Below are 22053 nucleotides of genomic sequence, written 5' to 3'. Positions count from 1 at the left end.
GCGAACTCGCCCTACAATTTTGAACCGGTCACATGGGATATGAGTCGGGATCGCTATGTGCATTCTTTGTGTGTTGTGTATCTATATAGTAAGGTGTTGTATGAATCAATGGATGTATACATGTGGAGGATGTGAGATGTGTAGTGAAGGATAATGATGATATGATTATAATTGTCATTGATTGAATACATGAATTGCAAGACGGTTGGTTTATAATGTTGTTTTGAATTGGTTGAAAAGATGAGTTAAGGAATTGCATGAGAATATGAAATTCATGTGGAGGACATGTTTATGTGATGGAAGTGGATTTTCTACTTTTGCTATGTTAGTAACATGTGAATAGGGGATTTCATGTCGTATATTATGTTATTGTGTACGTGAAGTTATAAAATAAGAGCATGTGGGTAAATCGTGATTGACAGGTTAAATAATCTATGTGCATGATGAATGTTGTTGCTTGGCTTTGAACATAGTAACATATGATTAGCAATACTAGTTTTATGAGTACTGAGTCGTTTTGTCTACCTTGTGGTTGTTTAAGTCGTTTGGGAAGTAAAAATCAATAGTTGTGTTTTTCGATTATAAAGAGGTTGTCTTTAAACTGTTATAACTTGAGATGCATAAATGATTTTTATGTGATTCCAATTGGAGGGAATAGCTTGTCCTTTTACGATTCTAACGATAGGTCACACGCCCAAAACGACCAAGAAATGAGTGAGTTATGACTGTTTTACGAAAACTGGACAGTGCTGAGAAATGCGTAGGTACTCGATCGAGTAGCCTTGTACTCGATCGAGTAGGTGGGGACTCGATCGAGTATGTCACTTACTTGATCGAGTGGCCCTGGTAATTTGTTTTACGTGCTTCTGATCTTCACCTACTCGATCGAGTAAGTCACTTACTCGATCGAGTGGCCTGTACTCGATCTAGTGACCCCTATTTTGGGTCATATGCTTATCTTTTAACTTCGTTGCATATTATGTTTAATTCAAAGGTGATGTTTTGCTTCTTTATGCATTGTTTTACATGTACGTAGGTCTTGACGCGTAAGTTACCCAATCTTGTGGTGTAGTGAAAGGCACCTGTGGTGAGTATGAGTTCGGTGGGAGGACATGAGTTATATGTGGTTGTGATAGATAGTGGAAAAAGACAAGAAAGATCGTTATGGCTTAATTGAGACATAGAGCATGTTTTCTGAGATGAGATGAGTGATATGAGTGTGTGTTAAATAATGTAAGAGTAAGTGAATGTGGGCAAGGGATGATGTGAGTATAAGGAACGTGAGAATAAAAAGATTGAAAGTAAGGAGGTGGATAGTGGCAGCTTGAGATGTGTAAAGAATTATGGAGGGAGATAGTTAGGAGTCGTGTGGGTTAAGGATATATGTAGTGAAAGTTCGTTTTAAAGGGGTTGAGAAGAGTGGTATACAGTGAATTTTATGGAGACATGTCGCGAGGTAGATTTATACACAGTGAGTAAGTTTGGGAGATTTGGTTTATCAAGAGGTGAAACTACATGTGATTTCTTTGGGCATTTAACAGTATGAAAGGAATTTTGATTTCTAGAGAGGTACAAAGGAGATGCAATTGTTTGAACAGTGAACGTTGATTTTATGGATAGATTAGTGGCAAGTGTGAGTGATACCATAATAAGAGAAAATCAATGGTAAGAAAGAGTGAGAAGATATCGATATAAAATAATGAGATGTGAGTCTTGGAGCAATGAGAAAGTAACCGGAACACTAAAGAGTTAGGAAGAAGTAATACGGAGTTTTATGGTTAATTAATTTTGCCGAGAGTAAAAGAAAAGAATGAGGGGAGTAAAACTAGGAAGATGTTGACCGGAGTTATGTGACATAAAAGTGAGGAATTGGCGAGATCTATGATACTATCAAGAGTAAGTAAGTTAATGGTTATACAGGAGTCTCGGGACAACATGATTATTCATGGGCTTTGAGGAATTAAGGGAGTAAGAGGTTGATAGAGTAGCTGCACGATATGAGATATTGGTGGAGAGTTAGATGACGCTACGGTCAAGGATAGTGTTGAAAAGAATGTTGAGGTAAATTTTGTTGGTGGATTTGATGTCCGTTATTTGGAATGTTAACCAAAGATAGGAAAGAAACCGTGATGTTTAGAGATGAGTGTAAGAGGTTTGATGTCCGAACAGTCGTAGTGTTATGGTTTGTGACTAATGGTTAAGAGTGATGGTATATTAGAAAGGTAGCAATTCTAAAGAGGTTGATTTGGTAGGGACCTGATTGTTGTGTATGATTGTGAGAGGGTATAAGATGTGGCTAGATGAGGCGGATGTTAATAGTTGAATAGTAATGGTATGGTTATATTTGGCAGGAAGTGATGGTTGTGCGAATGGGGGAATATGTTATGAGGAGCATATGAGTTAAACTCGGGCAACGGGTAACCTATGTTGAGTGGTAACTTACGTGATCAGGATTGACTGGTTAGATGTGATTACGGGTCTGTGATATATACAAATGTTTGTGTGAGGTTTTGACCTCACAAGAAGTGGTATGGTGTGATTATTATAAAGTTGTATTTGAATGTTCTGTAATGCATGTTGGGTACGCTAATCTAATTGAATGATATTCAAAAAGGCAATAATTGGAGTGATCTGGCGTGACTGGTTATACTTGTATGCATTCATGATATATGTTATTCGGTGATATGGTAAGGGGATGATATTCATGAGGTTATTATCTGTTTAATTCATAAAATATGTTGCGTTGTGATTCAGAAAAGTGGATTTGAGTAAGTTTTTCTTGTCTGAAAAGTTATTCTGAGTCAGTGTTTATGGGATCGTGTATGTTGTGATGACTATCGATGTGGTTGTGGGGCCTCGGGTGGTGATCCGGGCACGGTGTCTAGTGTTGTGATGCGGGTATTTTCGCACTGCGGTGTGGCTGTTGGTGGCGGTGTTGCGATGCCGTCACCGGTTGTGGTGGAGTAGGCGGGATGATTATGATTCGAGTTTCGGAAGTATATACCAGTTATACATAGATTGTTGTTTTATTTGTTGTTGTTTCCTGTGAGTTTCAGTTTGGACAGATTGACCGTCATTTTGTTCGTTTATGTTTCTTACCAGTTTCAGTTTGGGAATGAGGGTAGAGTGTGATATAAAATAGAGTTGTATATGTTTTCGTTGTTGTCATGGTATAGTGATATTCTGTTGATGGGACACGGTTGTGAGAGGTTGTTACAGTAATTTTGATCTTGTTCTAGATAAGGCTTTAGTAGACATGGTAGTGGCAAGTGATTCGTAAAACATATGTGGTAATGACCTGAAAGATGCAGGGGGTCATAATCTTTGGTTGAGATAGTCAGTGCAGGGTATTGGGATTTGGTGTCATGTTAAGTTATGTATGCGTTTTGTGGTAATGAAAGAAAAGAACTTGAGAAGCTAGTGTGAGTGTACGTAACAAGTGTGGATCGTGAGTTATGCTTTTGATGATGGGATTTTTATATAGTTTATATAGAGAGGTATGTCATGTTGCGGTAATGTGGAAAAGTTGAAGTTTTGGGTTAAGCTAAAGATTTTGTGGTATAGGTTAGGTGGTGTGACGAGTGAATTGAAGTATGAGAATTGTTTAAGTAAGAGAGCCTTGGATATCTGCATGGCGAGTGTTCAGAGTATAGGTGGTTATCTATGACATGTGATGGTGATGAGAATAATGAGAAGATATAACTAAGGATATAGTATTAGTGAGTTACGAGGACGTAACATTTGTCTTAAGAGGAGTAGGATGCGATAAAAGAGATTTTTATAGTTGTGCATATGGAAATATAACTACAAGTTTGAGTCTGGATGTAGAATAAAAGATTGATTCGTGTTATGGGTGATTTTATTAAAGGTTATGACCGTACTTGTAGTAGTTCGATGTTTAGGAGTGTGAGAATATTTCACCAGTGTTGACAGTTGGATGATGATTTTATGAGTGTAAGTAAACTTCGAGGACGAAGTTCCTTTTAAGGGTGGTAGAATGTAACATTCCGTTTGATGTCTATGAGTGTCTCGATTTTGGATTTGATAGTGGATGATATTGTGAAGCTAGCAACGTTAGAGGATGGTAGTTGGTTATGTATGGAGTTGGTGTCATGAGAGATATATATGTGGTGGATACGATATCGTGAGTCATGTTAAGGAAGTAAACATAGTTGGTGGAGTGGGTGTTAAGAGTTCATGTTTTATGTTTGGTCGAGTTCTTGAGTTCTTAGCTATGTAGTTGTGTCTTAGTCAAGTTTTGTAGGTTTGTTTTATGTATGGGTTGAACTTCGGGGACGAAGTTCTTTTTAAGGAGGGAAGACTGTAATACTACGGTTTTATGAGTCTATGGGTACTCTATCGAGTAGGCCTTACTCTGTCGAGTAAGGGTGTGTTGCGGTTTTAAAATAGTTTCTGACCTGTTGGGTACTCGATCGAGTAACCTTGATACGCGAGCGAGTAAGGGGGCACTCGATCGAGTACCTCAGCTACTCGATCGAGTAGCTCGGTTGACGGGTTATGTTTTGACGGGTTTTGTTTATAACGCGGATTAGTATATATAATATGTCGTCATCTTTAGTAAACACTTTTATAAACCTAATTCAGTCAAAAAGGAGATTGAAACTACGTAGTTCGCTTCATCCGCATTATTGGCAAATCCCGGAGCTTGAGAGGTCGGATTTTATTGTTCTTTATACCTTTGTGATCCTTGCGTCGAGGGTAAGATCTACATACCAATTTTATAGTATTTCTTTAAGTTTCGTTAAACCCTAATTTTGGGAATTGGGGGTTTTTATGATTTGTTAAGGTTAGATTGTGATTATGTGATTACGTGATAGGAGAAGGATTTGTAGAGGAGAGGTTTTGAGACAGCTGCTAGATCGTCTGATGATAGTGCGCTTTCCAGGTAGGATTTCCTACTCAGTATTAGTCCCATAATGGGATGATTGTTGATGTGTTGATATTGATTGTTTGATATAGTAATTGTATTGTGATTGTGATTGTGATCGTTGTCTATGGTTCGCGAGGCGTGGCCTAGGCTGAGTGAGGTCACTTGCGGGAGTGGCTTCACGCCCTAGTTTCGCCTTCTGTGGAACCCGCCACAGAAGGGATGTGCACATTAATGGACAGGGTTATCGCTCATTATGAGGAGCGGGGATTTGGTGGGCACGGCTGCGGTCCCCCATTGGCAAGGCTGGTCCAGTGGACAGTCAGTGATTGAGATGATTGGAATTGGCGTGACTGTGTGTGTGTGTGAGTTAAGGCTCATTTATCTTCTTGTTAATATATATTGAGTGGTGTGATTAGTGCGACCCGGTGTTGTTTTGTAAACTGCGGTGATCCATTCGGGGATGGTGAGCAGATATTGAGCGGTATGAGATGAGTACTTGGGATAGCCGGGATTGCCACGACATGATGATAGGAGTCTTCCAACGTAGCTTATTAGTTTATTTACATTTCAGTTAGAACAGTCAGTTTGAGAACATGTATTACACTTTTGGTTTGGTTTTGAGAATTGTAACTCTTCGCTAAGTATTTATATTTAAACGTTGTTTCTTCATTGTTTATTTGATTATCATTGCCTCGGGTAACCGAGATGGTAATGTCTTCATATCTGAGTGGTCCTGGTAAGGCACTTGGAGTATGGGGGTGTTACAACGACCTCTCCCCTGCTGTGTTTGGTCGATATGCGGACTTAAGGGAGTTTTCTACTCCACTTTACTTTCCGTCAAATTATTTATTTATTTCTTCTAATTTTCTCATTTGTGCACATATTTACCGCTTCAAAATTGTCTTCTCGATTTTATGCGTGGGTTGTATTTGTCTCTCAGGTACTTATTGGTAGCACTGCTGACTACTGAAACCTCCTAGCTCACGCTGGTTTGGGGAGGTTTCCTTTTTGCTGCGCTTAAAGTCTTGTGAGTTCCCGATTTTCACTTCATGTCTTATTTACTTCATTTTCCCGCAAATTCTCATTTCTCTTTTATTTCATTACATGATTTTGCACAATGGGGACATTGTGTGATTTGGTTTGGGGAAGGGTTTTGCGTCGCATATCATTTGCTTGCATTCACGTTTACATTTTGTTTTGCATTGCTTTTTCATTTCATATATATATACGAAAAAATTCAAAAAAAAAATTGAATAATTTCAAAAAAATTCAATAAAATGCACGTTTATTTTAGCATATAGGTCGAGTCGGAACGGTAGTATTTCAAGGATGATATTGCATTTGAACCTGTTTTGCCTAAGCCTTGCCTAATTAACATGTTATTAGTAGAATCGTAAATGCATTCCTACGAGTTTTCGTTAATTATTTGCTGGACTTGAGACTTGACTTTGAAAATTGGCAAACTACATCAAATATCTGAGATTTAGAGCCTATGACTGGTGACATCTATGACCGGTTTATTTAGGAATGTGAGTAGTACTCCTTATAAGACATGTCATATCAATGTGCATAAATATGAACTTAATCTGCTTAATACCTGTATGCATTCGGTCTGTGGTTAGTTGACACATGTGGTAGAGGTTTCCCTTTTCTCGTTTCACCCATAAGCTCCACACTGCCAAAAATATCATTTTTATCCTATTTACTACATCCTACACTTAGCCTGCCTTGGTCAAGCTAGTAGTTTAGTTTTTGGGATTGTTACTTAGTTTTTGGTAGTAAATGCTCTTATTGAGATTTAGTTGGGAAAATGAAATGAAGGAAGGAAAGAAAAGAAAAGAAAAAGAAGAAAAGAAAAAAAATGATTCGAGAGAAAAGAAAAAGAGTTATGTACCGTTCGTGCAGTCGATCGACTGCCCCTTTTGATCGATCGACTGAGGTTCGAGAGAAAGATAAAGAATCAATTCGCATAATTCAAAATCCTTATCTTTTGGCGATTTTTGCTCCCATGTATTATTCATATTTTATGGGGAGTTAGTTGATTACTTTTATACCTGGAGATTGTGAGATTTGTGCTTGCTATAGCACCGTTTCATTTGTTTTTGAGCAAGAAGTTAGATGTTGCCATATGGTTCCGTTTCGGTACTAGCTTGATCACCTGTACCTCCACTTTTCCATAAATGTTTTGCCTCTTCTTACCCATACCTCACATATCCACATTTATACCTCGGCATGTGTCATGGTCTCTTGTTGGTTGGAATGCGTATGTACGGTTGTAGAGATTATTTTCATATTATATTGCAGGCATGTTCTTATAGGTCGTAGTTAGGTGAGTGTCACTACAAATGAATTCTTTCTATATTTACATTATTCACCTGTGCTTCTTTGAGTGATTTGAGCGACCCGTGAGAGTCCAATTTGATAAGTCTCTACAGGTGACGGTTCAGTAGTTTTAACGACCCCATAACTCGTTTGCATGATTCATTTGCTAGTTGATTGTTGGTTGTGCGTTAAATTGGTTTAGGCTTTACATGTTGCATTTCGCTCTGAGATTGGACTCGTTCCATTAGGTCATTAGATCGAGTCTAGTTCTTGCTTGGGGACAAGCAAGGGTTCGGTTTGGGGAAGTTTGATGCGTGTCTTTTATATGATGTTTTACATCCCATTTTACACGCATTTCAGAGCTCATTCATGTAGTTTATGCTACATTTCTCCCTATTTCCGTCTACTTCCGTATTTTTGTACATTATTGCAGAAATGTGAAGAATCCGGCGGAAATCAAGCTAAATCCGTCCCCGACTATCCTGCATTGCAATTGACGTGAAGTATTCACCCGAGGAACAGCTTGGTGCACATTTCAAGGCCCAAAAGTCAAATCCACGAGATTATAAAAGTCAAGTAGCAGCTCAAGCAGTCGATCGACCGCTACCACCAGTCGATCGACCAACATGCGGGTTCCAGAAGCTATTGTACACTGAGGATCAGTCGATCGACCACTACCATCAGTCGATCGACCAATCTGCTATCCCAGACGAGAATTAAAAGACCGAGGAAGCGCAAGCCCATGGAGTTTAGGTTTTGATAATAAGTGTTACGTATGTTTGCTATTTAACGTAACATAGAACATTCAGTTTTGGAGACCGATTTTTACCAAAGTTTTTACACAGTAATATTTAGTTTTATAATTAGGGTTTGGAATATTGTTTTGCAGTGGAATTTTCGTTCTTATTCTCAATCGTTCCTCCGCAATCTCGGTATTCTTCTGCCTTATTTCGATTTATCCTTATTTCATCGTTAGTATAGAATTGCTAGTTAGTATCCAAAGCCAATTATCGTTTATCGCTATTTGTTATTTGAATACTTCAAGCATGAATTCATTAGTTCATATTGTTATTGTTGTTTTTATCAATACCATGAGTATCTAGATTATTTGTGCTAGGATGTAGGCGAATTATAGCGTAGGCGGCATAGTATTGTTTTGGACTGAATTCGCGTGTCAGTCGATCGACCGCCATACCTGGTCGATCGACTGACCATGTGAGGTTACCCTTTCGTTTTAATTGATTTTAATGTTGTATTTAACGAATCGAATGCATGCGACCAGTTAGATGTTTAATTTATAACTGACCCATTAGATCGAGAGATAGGGACGGTTGTTAGACCACCGATTAAAATGACTGAACAGTGCTGAGATCGAAAGAGAGGTATAGTTTAGACCGTTAGTCACTTTTCAGGACGAGAGTCAGTATTAGTGATATTAGGGACTTATAGCGAGATCGAAAGATGCTATCTGTTAAGAGTGGACCGAGAGGACCTCTTGTCTTCCCGCCTCACATGTGTTTGATTCAGACCGACTTAGTATGCTGCCTCCGAAGCTATAATGAACCGACCATTCTAGTACCCCCTCTTTATCTGTTTAATCCGTTTTTTTAGTTTATTGTCTTTATTTACTCTTAGCTATAGACCAATTCAACTCAACCCCTACACTCGTTACCTTAGACTAGAATTAGACAGCTAGAAATTACGTCTGCCTCCTTGTGGTTCGACCCTGTTACCACTAGCCTAGGTTAGTCTTAATAGGAAATTATAAATCTTATTTTTGGTACTCACAACGACGGGTATCACCGGCCATCCACCAATGGCTCCTACTTCTTCAGCAAGAGGACAAATTTCACCCTTCGGGAAAACGAAAACATGATGTTTCGAATCCTATAACCGAGAACATGCTTCGAGAAATTAGGGTTGCACCTTGACTTGACGGAGCACCAACAATTGACCAACTCCCATGCAAACGAGTTGATACTTTTCGGGAGGCGACAAATCCCGGCACCATTGTCGCAATGCATTCTCAAAACCATCCATGAAATATTTTTGTGGAAGAAGAAGAAGTTTTGTAGAGATTTTTTTGTGTTTCGGATGATGAAACAATGAAGCGCAAACATCACTATTTATACGAAAAAGATCAGCGCCTTTTTTAGAAAAAGGGGAGAGCTGGCTTCCATCGCCAGGCAGCCCGCGCCTCTTTAGGCCTTCCCCGGGATTCCCGCTTTTGACTTGTCTATTTCAAGTTGTGTTTTCTCCTGACACCTCAAACCTCCCGCCAGGATGCTCGCACCTCTTCGGGATGATCCAGGTCATTTTTGTGTTTCCTCACACTCACATTTCCTTATTTTCGCGTTTTACGAAATCCGACACGGTTTCCATGACGCAACTTTAAACATACGGATTTTTCTTTCTTTTTTTAAGGGGGGGAGGGCTAGTCGCCCCGATCCGCGATGGATCGTTTCCATGTCAGTCGAAGCCCCAATCCGCGACGGATCGTTTCCATGTCAGTCGAAATTCCGAAAATTTTTCGCTTTTTTTTCAAATCTTTCCATAAAAAAAAAAAACGAAAATTGATAACACGACATCAGTTTTCCTCAAAATTCAAGCACTCACAAATTCGAGTCTTGACCTCAAAAATCAAATATGCTCGTAAAAATATTTTCTAAAAATTCATCCCTGACGGTTTGAGTTTGAATTTTTCGAGTCACAAATCAATTTCAACATTTCGATGCAATTTAATTCACGACATGAGTTAATTGCTCAATTTTCAAATTAATTCCTTTTATCTAAAGTGACGACTTGTCGCGGAATTTTCATATATCATATCATTTCAAATTTCAAATTTTAACTTCAAGTCATCTTGGTTAATTTTTGTTTTTCAATCAAATGCTTTTACGTGTTTGCGTTTATGTATATGTGCTATCCGTTGCCTGTTTTCTACACTAATGATGCAGGGACTAGTGCGAAACAGAAGGAGAATTGACAGCCGACAGCGCTCCTCCGAAACACAACACAAAAAGCCAAAAATCACAAAATGAGCCACAATCCAAAAACACATATATACAAACCGCCTCACGCAAAATGTAAATATATACAAATAAGAGTCGAAGACGTGGACAAACTACTACATCTACTCGGCGTCTCCCGTCGGGCCAGTCCCAGTCTCACGAGAAGTCGCCGCCAACGCGGACACTACCACCTGCTTAGGCTCCCTCTCCGGAGAACTCTCCAGCGTCTCCTGCTCCATCTCGACGTGAAGCTCCTCCGCTGCAGCCAACTGAGCCCTGAGAGAGGCAATCTCCGCGTCTCGGCTCCGTAGTTCGTCCTCACGACGCCTCAAATCCTGTTCTCGACTAATGATCCCCAACCCCTGGGCCTCGATCGTCGACCTGGCTGTGTCCAACTCAGCACGGACCCGAGCGAGCTCCGCCGGATCCGCAGTACCCTACAAAACACAATACAGATCATCAAGATCTAAAAACGTGAAATGCAACACAAAATACACAAAAACAACACACAAAAAGTACCTGAGTAAGTCGAGCCTCCCTCACAGCCAGGTCACCGGCAAGCGCCCTCCACCGGTTAGCCATCCACCACAAAGCCTGATGACTAACGGTCGTCACCTACAAATCAAAAATGTCCTTCAATACAATGCAAGGCAAAGCCCAAAATGAGGAAGAATGTTCAAGTCAGGAACTCACCCTCAGGACGATCAACCTCCACTCCATGCCGGCGTCGGTCACCTCGACAACCGCAGGCTCCGCTAAGCGCAGCTGAAGCTCCTCGCCGCCCGGCCCCTGAAAGGTAGTCTCCGTCGGGAAAGCTGGGGGCTGAGTCCTCATCAGCAGGTCGACTCCCTACCATTTGGATCCACATCAAAGATGACAAACCCTCCTATCAAGAGAGGCAATGAAAACAAAAGAACAGAGGAAAATATACCTCGATCGGGTACCAAGCAAGCCTCGACAACCGAAAGGTGTCGTAGTCGACGTCTCGCAGCAATAGCTCCTCACTTCCCTGACCGTGAAGGTGCTCCTCAACCTCGTCGGGGGTCGACTCCTGGAACAACACCCTCGGCGGATCGACCGGTACCACGAAAGTCTCGGTGAAGCACTGACGAGCTAAACGCTCGCCCAGGGACCAAACCGGCTCGATCGGCGTCTCCAGGTACAAACGCAAGGAGCTGCGAGGCCGCAAACGCTCCCTGATAGCACCCGGCACGTCCGTGTAGTGCTCCCAAGGCCGCCCAACAAACTGCATTCAAGACAAAGCTACTCAGCCGACTGGGGCTTCCTAAGCTACCTAGTCACCCTACCCCTATCTATTTCTATAAAGAAGAGGTAGAAAAGAATGAGAACTTACGTCAGCAATCTGAAGCTTGTTCACACGACGCCTGCAGTCCTCGTAAGTCGACTTAATCGACTTCTTTCGAGCCACCGTCCAACCCCTCACAGCAGGGTAGGTCGAGGGAACACCGCCTGTAGTCCCCGGACGCAGAGGGGTGAAGTAAGCGTACAACCAAGCCTGTAATCAAACACAGCAAACACAAATCAGCCAATTTCTCAAAAATTACCAAAATCAAAATCAAACTCAAAAGAAAACTACAAAAAATGCTCGTACCTCGAAGATGAGGCCGGGACCAACCAAAGCAGGGGCACTACCGTCCCTCACTGACTCCGGACGCACCGCCGCGTGCAAGTACCGGGTGAAACTCGCCATAGCCGGCGTAACCCAGTCAAACTGACCCAAAGTGTCAAGGTCTGTGAGGAGGGGAAGCACTTTGGTCGACAAGCGCTCACCCTTGTCACCAAAGTACGTGGCGCCCAAGAAGTACCACAACCACAACCGCACCTCCTGCGCGTCAGCCTCAGTCTCTGCCTCCGGACTCTTCAACGGCGCCGGAACCGCACCTGCCACCCTCCCACTTAAGTGGTCTTTCACATACGAACTCGCGATCAGGTACGGAGTGATGTCAGAAGGCTCCGACAAAGCAGTACCGATCAGATGAGTGACCGAGAAGAAGACACTCTCTCCGGTGTCTCGGTAAACTCAACAGGCGTCTCGCCACAAGGGAGGCCGAATAACATGGCGAAATCCTCTAAGGTCACACCGACCTCCCCAAACTCCATGTGAAACGACGACGTCGTATCCCAATACAGATCCAACATGGCGCGGATCAGACACAGGTTCGACCTAATCGAAGACCTGTGAATATCCCGCCAAGCGGCCACCAACGGCCCAAAAGCCAACCTCTCTATCAACGCCCTCGTCCCGGCTCGGAGAACGTCGTAAAAGCCCAGGCAGGTAGTGAAGCCCGAGAAAGTCCTCATGGTGCCGATCTCCTGAAATCAAAAACAAACAACGTCAGAATCACTATTCAGGCCTGACACTTCAAAAGTGACAAAAGTTCAAACGGGGGACACGACTCACCAAGCCCTCGTGAGCACGGTAGGAGATGTGCTTGTCCAGTCGAAGCAACAACTGGCTACCGTCAAAACCCTCGGCCTAAGCAGGCGCCGCCCGCAGGTTCAGCCCCCGTGAGGTTGTAGCCCGTCTAGCTCTCCAACTCGCGACGTCGGCGTCGTCCTCAACTGTCTCTGCCCTCCGTCTCTTCTGACCACGAGACTCAACGTGGCAGACGGGAGGCCTCTCAACGACCCTAACGACGTTCTGTAACGTCCGTTTGGTCAGCCGAGGAGTCCGCCTCCTCGTAGAAACCCTCCTCCCGGAGGTACCAGCCTCAGAACCAGTCTGAGCACTCCTAGCGTTGGTAGCCCCAACAACGGGCTCCTCACGCACCTCAACGGCCCTCCCAGCCCCAACAGTCTCCGCAGGGGGTCCCTCCTCCTCGGAAACGTCCTCCACTACCGCAGCGGGTACACTAACCGGAGTGCTAACCGGCCCCGTCCCGAACAACTCTTCAAAAGTCGCAGCAAGGGACCCAGCCTATCCCGAACACTCTCCTGCAAACAAAGAACGTCAGCCGAAATTTCGGCATTATGACGGCGTAAATCGGTCAAACCCAGAACAAACAAACAACCTGCAAAGTAAAGCAAGGGCAACCCTGTTAGTTATTTAGACCTAATTAATACTCATCTTATGATATTAAAGTTACAAATTAATATAATGTGGTCTAAATCTACATGCATGCAAATAAAATGTATAAAAGATGGTTTTAAACCATCTTAAGACAAAAGTTCCTTACATTGTTATAAGGCAAAATGGGCACAACTCAAGGACTCCTTCCTTGATGTTGTTCTTGTGCTAAAAAGTTAAGGATGATCCTCCAAATACTAGTACCCAAAGTTGAGTACCTCCTATGGTGGCACCCAAGAAGTACCCAAAATCTCTACTATTATTGACTAGATAATAAGTAGAAATAACCCTTAAATATATTAGTAATATTACTACTATAGTAATATTGATGTATATTATTATAATATGAGTTTATATTTATCTTTGATAAAGATTGGATGGTGAAATAAGAATAACAATTGTTCTTATTTGAACAAAAACACAACCGACCAACATAGAGCTTCTTGTGGAATTTTTGACAAAAAATTCTAACACCACAAAGCCATTATGTGTTTTTGTATTTATAGGCAAGGATAATGGGGAACATGAATGGATAATGACATCACAATTTGGCAAAAATTTACCAAATAGTTGGTGATCATCCACTCACCAAAAACGGCCTATTTAATAATTATGGGTCTTATTTGACTTTTGACATTTGTCCCACAAATGCTTATAAGTCACATGTTTAATTATCTTACATAATTAAATATTAATTTAATTTATTTAACACTTAAATAATATAAATTAACTACCAATGACTACTTAACTATTAAGTAATCATAAGACCATTTTATCAACATACAATGTGTCAATATTAACCCATTTAGCTAATTTTACAACTCCTTGTAAAATTTAATAGCTAATTACATCCGCCTCACAAAATACACCAATCGTATAAAATTAATTAATTAACAATTAATTAATAAATTCTAATTAATTTATTTATTATTTAAATATCACATAATTAAATAATAAATCTCCTTGTCCCGAGTTCGTAACCCGTCATCAAATATAAAACTCACTTGACTATCCTTTAGTTAATAATATTTAAGGGACTAATTAAACTGTATCTAATACAAATAATTAGTTTTTCAGTTGGGGATCCTTCCTATAGGTGTGACCTAAAGGGATCGGTGATCACCGCCGTCACACGACAAAGAATGTCAAACTCTAGTCACCAATCATTACCGATTAACGATGACCAGCTGACGAATAAATAAATAAATCCCTGATATTCCTTTTACGAGATTTATTATGTAAACGCACTCATTGTGGAGGACACTACTCCAACAAACCCCGCCCAAATCCAACCAAACAAAACAAAAACAATTCACAAAAACACACAAAAAACGACTCGCTCCTCGTTTCAAGCAAAAGACGAGTCAAAACAACCACAACAAAAAAAAAACGGCACCCCAAGACCTACACGAGGTCCGCCAACGAATCAAAATGCATTCCCAATGCAATGGAAAAATTTTCTATGGCTCAAAAAGGCAATTTATACGCCGATTTGAACGCAAACCGGTCAAAAATTCAAAAACGACCGCAAAAGGCAAACGTGATTTTATCACGCCTCAAGGTGATCTAAACTACCAATAAGGTCCATTTCAAAGTAAACTGACTCAATTTAAGCCCAAACAGGCGCTTACTTTGTCAGACATAAGACCGTCACAAAAGGAAAAAATTTCAATTTTGCCCACAATACCCAACAAAGGTCCATGATGGCAAATACGATCTTTCCCGACTACAATACAACCTAGTGGGGCCCATTATCCAAGCAAATAAACTTGGCATTGTGAGATGAGATGGTTTCTCCACCTCACTCACGTTTTTTTAGCATAGGGAGCGGGAGCGGGGACCAAAATGCAAACTAAAAGCACCCCTATACTCCTAAACGGGTTTCTAACCTAATGCAATCATCAATTTCACTCGAAATGGGCTCAATCAAAAACGCCCAAATCAATTTTCTAGGGTAAAATTTTTGCCCTAATTCAATCTATCAAATGACCAACAAATTTAAATGGATTCAAGAGGAAATACATACCTTGAGATGACATTATGGTTGATAGCACGAATGGAAGTGAGCAAAGGTCCTTTAATGGCGGATTTTGTGTCGAAGGTTGAAGATGACGAAGGAATGGAATGCAACCAAACCTCGCGTCTTTTACAGAAAAATAGGGAAGCCCCCTTGGTTCGCCAGGATGCTCGCGCCTAAACCAGGCCTCCCCTTGCTCTATTCAGCGAATTTTGGGCTTTGGCCCAATTTCCCGTAATAAACTTCAAGTTTTCAATAACGATATTAAGGACCGTCATTTTCTCAAATACAAAAAAAACAAATAGTGAAAATATAAATTCACTATTTTCCATCAAAAATTTCAAACAAACGGCGATCAAAACCGCCATTTTCCCTTCAAAAAAAATAATAGTGAAGATTCAAAGTTCACTATTTCCTCAAAATTCAAACGACAGCAATCAAAACCGTCAATTTCAAAAAATAATAGTGAAATCAAAATTCACTATTTTCCTTCAAAAAAAATTTAAAAAATAATAGCGAAAATTCAAATCCGCTATTTCTCCAAAGTTTAAACGACGAAAATTAAAACCGTCAATTTCAAAATAATAGTTTAAACTCAAATTCGCTATTTCTTCAAATTTCAAACGACGGCAATTAAAACCGTCATTTTCAAAATAATAGTTGGAAATTAAATTCCGCTATTTCCCACACATGTCAACGGCGGCACATAAACCGTCACTTCAAACATAATAGTGAAGATTCCAAATTCACTATTTCCCACACATGTCAACGGCGGCACATAAACCGTCACTTCAAAAATAATAGTGAAGATTCCAAATTCACTATTTCCTTCAAATGTCAACGACGGCACATAAACCGTCACTCCAAACGTGATAGCAAAATTCAAAATTTGCTATTTCCTTCAAAATTCGAACAGACGGCGATCAAAACCGCCACTTCAAATTCAAAAAACAATGAATAGTGAAGATTCCAAATTCACTATTCATTCAAATGTCAACAGGGGGCTTCCTCGCGGAACCCGCTCTTGTCAAAAACAGTGATAGTGAAAATTCGAATTCGCTATTTCCACGGCGGCATCATGAGTCCGCTACTTTCAAAACAAGCCCATCCGACGCGGCTATTCTCACGGTCCATTAACCGACCACATCATGGCTGGCGAGCCTTACTACGCATCGCGGCTGGCGAGCCCTCCTCAGATACGCCCCATGGCTAGCAAGCCTTACTACGCATCGCGGCTGGCGAGCCCTCCTCAGATACGCCCCATGGCTGGCGAGCCTTACTACGCATCGCGGCTGGCGAGCCCTCCTCAGATACGCCTCATGGCTGGCGAGCCTTACTACGCGTCGCGGCTGGCGAGCCCTCCTTAGATACGCCCCATGGCTGAAGAGCCTTACAACGCATCGCGGCTGGCGAGCCCTCCTCACATACGCATCACAGGTGGCGAGCCTTTGTCCGCATATGCGCAAGGACATATCCGAAGATGCCTCAGGTATGACTCCTTCTTATGGCTGGCGAGCTTTTGTACGTAGTCTAACGGACTTTAAACGACCCGCATGGATTGTCGACAGACGCTAAACTGTTCCCGACGACAGGTCCTTGGCTCGTACCCTCGAGTCGCCTTGGCGTCGCCCTTCCCGACGGCAGGTCCTTGGCCCGAATCCTTTCGAGCCGCCTTGACGTCGCTCGGGTCTCCAGGTTGTAATCTTCGATTGACCTGGAGTCTCTACTTTGACTTTCGCCCTGTCCAAGCCTCAGTCAAAGTGGGCGCTCTGTAGATACCGAGTATCTGCTGAGACTCCAACAAACACTCGATGATTATCGGACTATAACATGCTTTGGAATCGCGGCGTTTGATCGACAGTTTGTGTACAACTTTACGGCGGAAAACTTAAAACGATTTTCAAAATAAAACATTTCAAAAATACCTGGAGTGTTTAATGCACGATGACGGGGTCGCAATGACACTAACTAGAGTCAAAACCGACACCGGACCAAAAAACGACTCAAAAATTCAAATCCCGACTCCAACAACGAGTCAAACCGAGTCAACCACCAAAAACAAAATATTCAAAGCCTTCTATGTTAAGGTTTCCCGGAATCTTACATAGTCAAATATCAAACATGTTCATCCAAAACCTAGGATAGAACAAATCATGATTGCTCTTGTGTGAAAGTGACAGGACAACTCGAAGAACCGCGACGTGGCTCGCACCTCTTTGAGCAGCCCAGGTGGCCACATCGCTCAAAACTCACACAACCACTCATTTCCCTACAAATACCCCTCAAATGCCCCCATTTGAGAACACGCGAGTGTCCGCCCCCTCTTTTCTCCCTTAAAATTCTCGACTCGACTTCTTAAGTCACAATCCGACGCGTATTTACGACCTACCGATCGTAAATACAAGCCTTACACATTGTTTGGTACCGTCATCATGCATTAAATCACTTGACCGACCACTTCGACCACTACACCGTCACTAATCTTAAAACACTCTTTTTACTTACCAAAACGGTTTTAAACCGAGTTTTTTCCGACCAAACGAGTTGTTACACTTACGTCGGTCACTCGCCATAACCAAACATGTAAGTATGAGGGTGTAAAAATCCTTCTTTTATCATGTTTTATTTGTTTCATGACTACAACATGCTAAAACATGCATAACATGAACCAAAACATGGAATAAACGAGCCAAAACTGATTTTTGGCCTGAGACAGAAGCCCCTTGGTTCGCCGGCTTGCCCGCGCCTCAATGGGGTGTCCAGGTCAGAATTCAACTGTGTTTGTTCTCGTCATTTCCCTTTAATTCATTTTCATATTTACAATCGGTTTTTAGCATTTCGAATATTTTCAAACCCTTTTTTATTTTATTTCATTTGTTTTAACCATAAAACATTTTTCACCCTTGGTTCCTCATACCATGACGGTTAAATCCGTGTTTCGGTGATAATATTTGGTTAATAACATTTAAAAGGTATTTTAAAGCCTTCTATTTCATTTTTGGGAGGTATTTTAAAGCCTTTCATCATTTCTTTACATTTTCAAAACAAGCATATTAGTCACCAACACAAAGTCATCCTTGGTTCTACATACCATGCCGGATTTTAACCCAGGTACGATGATGAGTATCGACTAATGATATTCAAATGAACTTAAAATAATTAGTTCATAATTATTTTCAAAACTATTCATGACAAGCTTGCCAAGTCGAACCCGACACCGAATATCATCAAAATAATGATGATTATTCGAGTCTCGTTCCTCAAATCAACAAATACGGTCTAAACGGCCCTTTCAAATCAAATCGGGTCAAATACCCATTTTTCAATATGTTTTATAAACGTTTTTCAAAAGGTCAGAACACGGCATACAACCGTTGGTTGACCCGCACCTAAACAGGCCCCTTCTTTCTTATTTCCAAAACCAGGGGAGACCCCTTTGCACTGCCAACAGGCTCGCGCCTCATATGGCCACCTGGCACAGGGCTTGTTCCCTTTCCAGCATTAGTCTAGGACGATCCCGACTCCGGTTAGCCCGGATATAGGACGGATCAGATGACTATTTGCTTATTCAAAATCATATTTGCAAAATGCTTTACTAAGATAAATGGATCACGTTATGCACCATAAACCTAATACGGTAAATGGATGTTTAATTCCCGTCTTGCATGCAAATCAACCATAAGTCCAACACGACATCTTATACTTGATACTTGGATTAAATCAACCGACTTAGAAAGCTCTCACATGTTAGGTTTAAATTATTAGATGCGCATTCATGCATTTAAACCGTTTTATCAACTTTTGCATTCAACTAACCAAGATCGATCGAGAGAGGCCGCTCATGGGCGGGATTGGGTGTCTGATTAAAGGGCTTCCCAATACGTACCTTCACCTCTTACTCAGAAACTTTGGATAGTGGACGACCTTATCCAGGGCGTACGAGAGTCATTCTAGAGATAGGATGCTAAAGAGGGAGGATTCCTTATCTTTAGTACCTATGTCAAACCCTGCTTTGTGCTTCGTTTGACCGAGGTATAAAGTGGATTCGAATGGGTTCCAAGCATCCCACAAATGCTTGGTGGCGACTCCGAACATCTCTAATCGTTTTTGAGACCCTTACCGAGACGAAACCGACCGATCTAAAACGATCCGGTCGAAAGCATTTTTACGCCGCCGAGCGTGGCTTTCAAAAGACCGTTGTATGTCCACAGATCGGCTGGGCCTGCAAGTGGCTACGTCCACACATACAAATTCAAATAAACCACCACATATACACGAAAATACACAAGGCATGCATGGTTGATCATAAAAGAATCATCTAAGTACACACTATCACCAACAAATCCAAAATTATAAGCAAAATTCTCACTTCTTAGAAATCAGACGGTCTCTACAGCTGTAAAATTTTTTGACATATTTAGCATGAATTAACTTAACCACTATTACTTTTGGGACTCAAACCTTCAAAACATCTTCATATACAACCCAAGTTCACAATAACATGAGACGAATTTCAGTTTGGGGTACATTTAAGACGGAGTTTTTAGACAAATTTTTGAATGAAAATCGCAAAAATCAACCCTAAACATGATATATATAACATATATTACCCAATTTTCATCCTTTTACAGACAATAGACAACCAAAAATCAATTCAATTTCTTAAACCCTAAAATTTTCGGCCCATACTAGCATCCAATTTGATTCGATTTTTGCATAATTAATAACAATAATCATCAAAGGGAAGCATCTAGATCATATTGCAACAATTAGGAGCAAGTTTTAACACATGTGAATCAATTTTTCAACACTTCCAAACATCCTATATGATTCTAACTAATTAAAAACATCAAATTATAGTGAGCATTCATACCTTGATCGATTAGGAAGTAAAAGAACGAATTCAAGCAAGAAAATCACTAAGTTGAAGCACCACAAACAACAAGAATCAAAGGGTTTGAGAGGGATTTGGGAATTAGGGTTTGCGAAAGTAAGGAAGGAATAAGAATAATGAACAAAAGAAAGGGTTTATGAACCCGTTATTCCCCGGGTACTGTAGCACTTACTCGATCGAGTAAGTACTCCACTCGATCGAGTTGGAGCTACTCGGTCGAGTTTTCTTAGGGGATTCCAACTTTCTCGACGTTATAGCTTCCTAACTAGATCGAATGAGGTCCACTCGGTCTAGTAGACACTCATACTCGATCAAATATGACTAGGTATACGGTCAACAATTACGAATCTAAATAAAATCCCTGCAAAACAGCAACGCGTGTCGATTTCAAAGTAACTTTGGAAACCGTCACAGATTATTATACTCATTCACATAGTATTACTACTACACAAGCTCAAAACATATATCCTTGCAGACACATTACTCTACTAAACACATTCGTTTTATTTTATGACAACCGTTAACTAATCAAATGTTTAATCTCTTAGTTTTCATTGTTAGAAATCTATATCTCATTACTCAACATATTCATATATGTGATGATTTTAATTTAGTCATAAAATTAAAAGATGATCTTATCCATGCAAACTTAAATTAAAAGAGAAGAAATCATTGTCCTTACTACATGATTTCGGTCATATGGGCACCAACAAGATCTCCTTCTTGTTAGTTCTTGAGCTATCCATATATAAGGATGATCCTCCAAAATCCCAAAGTAGAGATTCTCCTCTTGATTGCACCCAAGACTATCCCTTATCCCCACTAAATAATATTAGCTAGATATTAGTTTAGTAGTTTACCTTAAAATTGATTACTAACACTCATATATTACATTAATAATTTTAGTAATTTCTTTGAACAATTTGGATCAAGGTTTCTCAAGTTTTTAGAGAAAAAATGAAGGCGAAGAGAGAAAAAGGCATGTGAATGAATTATCATCATATGAATGTGTAAGAGAGGAAAATAATAACCAACAACCCATCATGACAAGGGGAGTGTCACGGTTTTGGTAGAGCCAAAAATGGCATCATTTCTTTTCCTTTTGCTCTTCTCAATATTATAGGTGTGTAAGAATAGGTAGAGTAGGTTTTATTAATTTATTCTTATCACATAAACTAATCACCCACTAAAGCCTACCACCCACAATATTTAGGTCCACTTCTATAAAATGGACTACCATTTTATTTTTGTCAATTTGTCATTTGTCACACAATATGTCACATGTAGTATGCTACATGTTATTAATTAATTTTAATGCATATTTATCACATAAATATCATTTTATGAATTAATTAAATTACATCCAATAATTTGACTAGTGATACTTGATCACATAAATAAAATGGGTCATGTAATTATAATTCACAATATCTTGTAATTATAATTAACCATTCATTCCTATCTCTATTGTTTCTCAAACAATAAATAATTTTAGTAACAAAGCATTTTATTACTAAAATAAATCTTATTTAATACCATTACAATAAGATATTTATTCTCTCTCACAAATCGAATTGTTCAATTTTAAGGAATTGATCAACTTGCATCGTCATACAATTAATCAACTTTATAGATAAGGGCATCATCCTTTAGGTGTGACCTTAAGGGATCAACTGACCACCACCGTCCCACGACAGTAACGTCAAACTCTAGCAAGCCAATCGTTACCGATTAATGTTGATCAGTCGACTATATAATTGAATCATCCCTTACGTATTCTTTATATGAGATTTAATAATGATATTTAAATCATGTGATCGCACTATTGTT

Source organism: Silene latifolia, chromosome 1 (assembly GCF_048544455.1).
Source record: "Silene latifolia isolate original U9 population chromosome 1, ASM4854445v1, whole genome shotgun sequence".
NCBI classification, from domain to species: Eukaryota; Viridiplantae; Streptophyta; class Magnoliopsida; order Caryophyllales; family Caryophyllaceae; genus Silene; species Silene latifolia.
The sequence above is the reverse complement of the archived record's forward strand: the minus strand, read 5'-3'. Positions refer to the sequence as shown.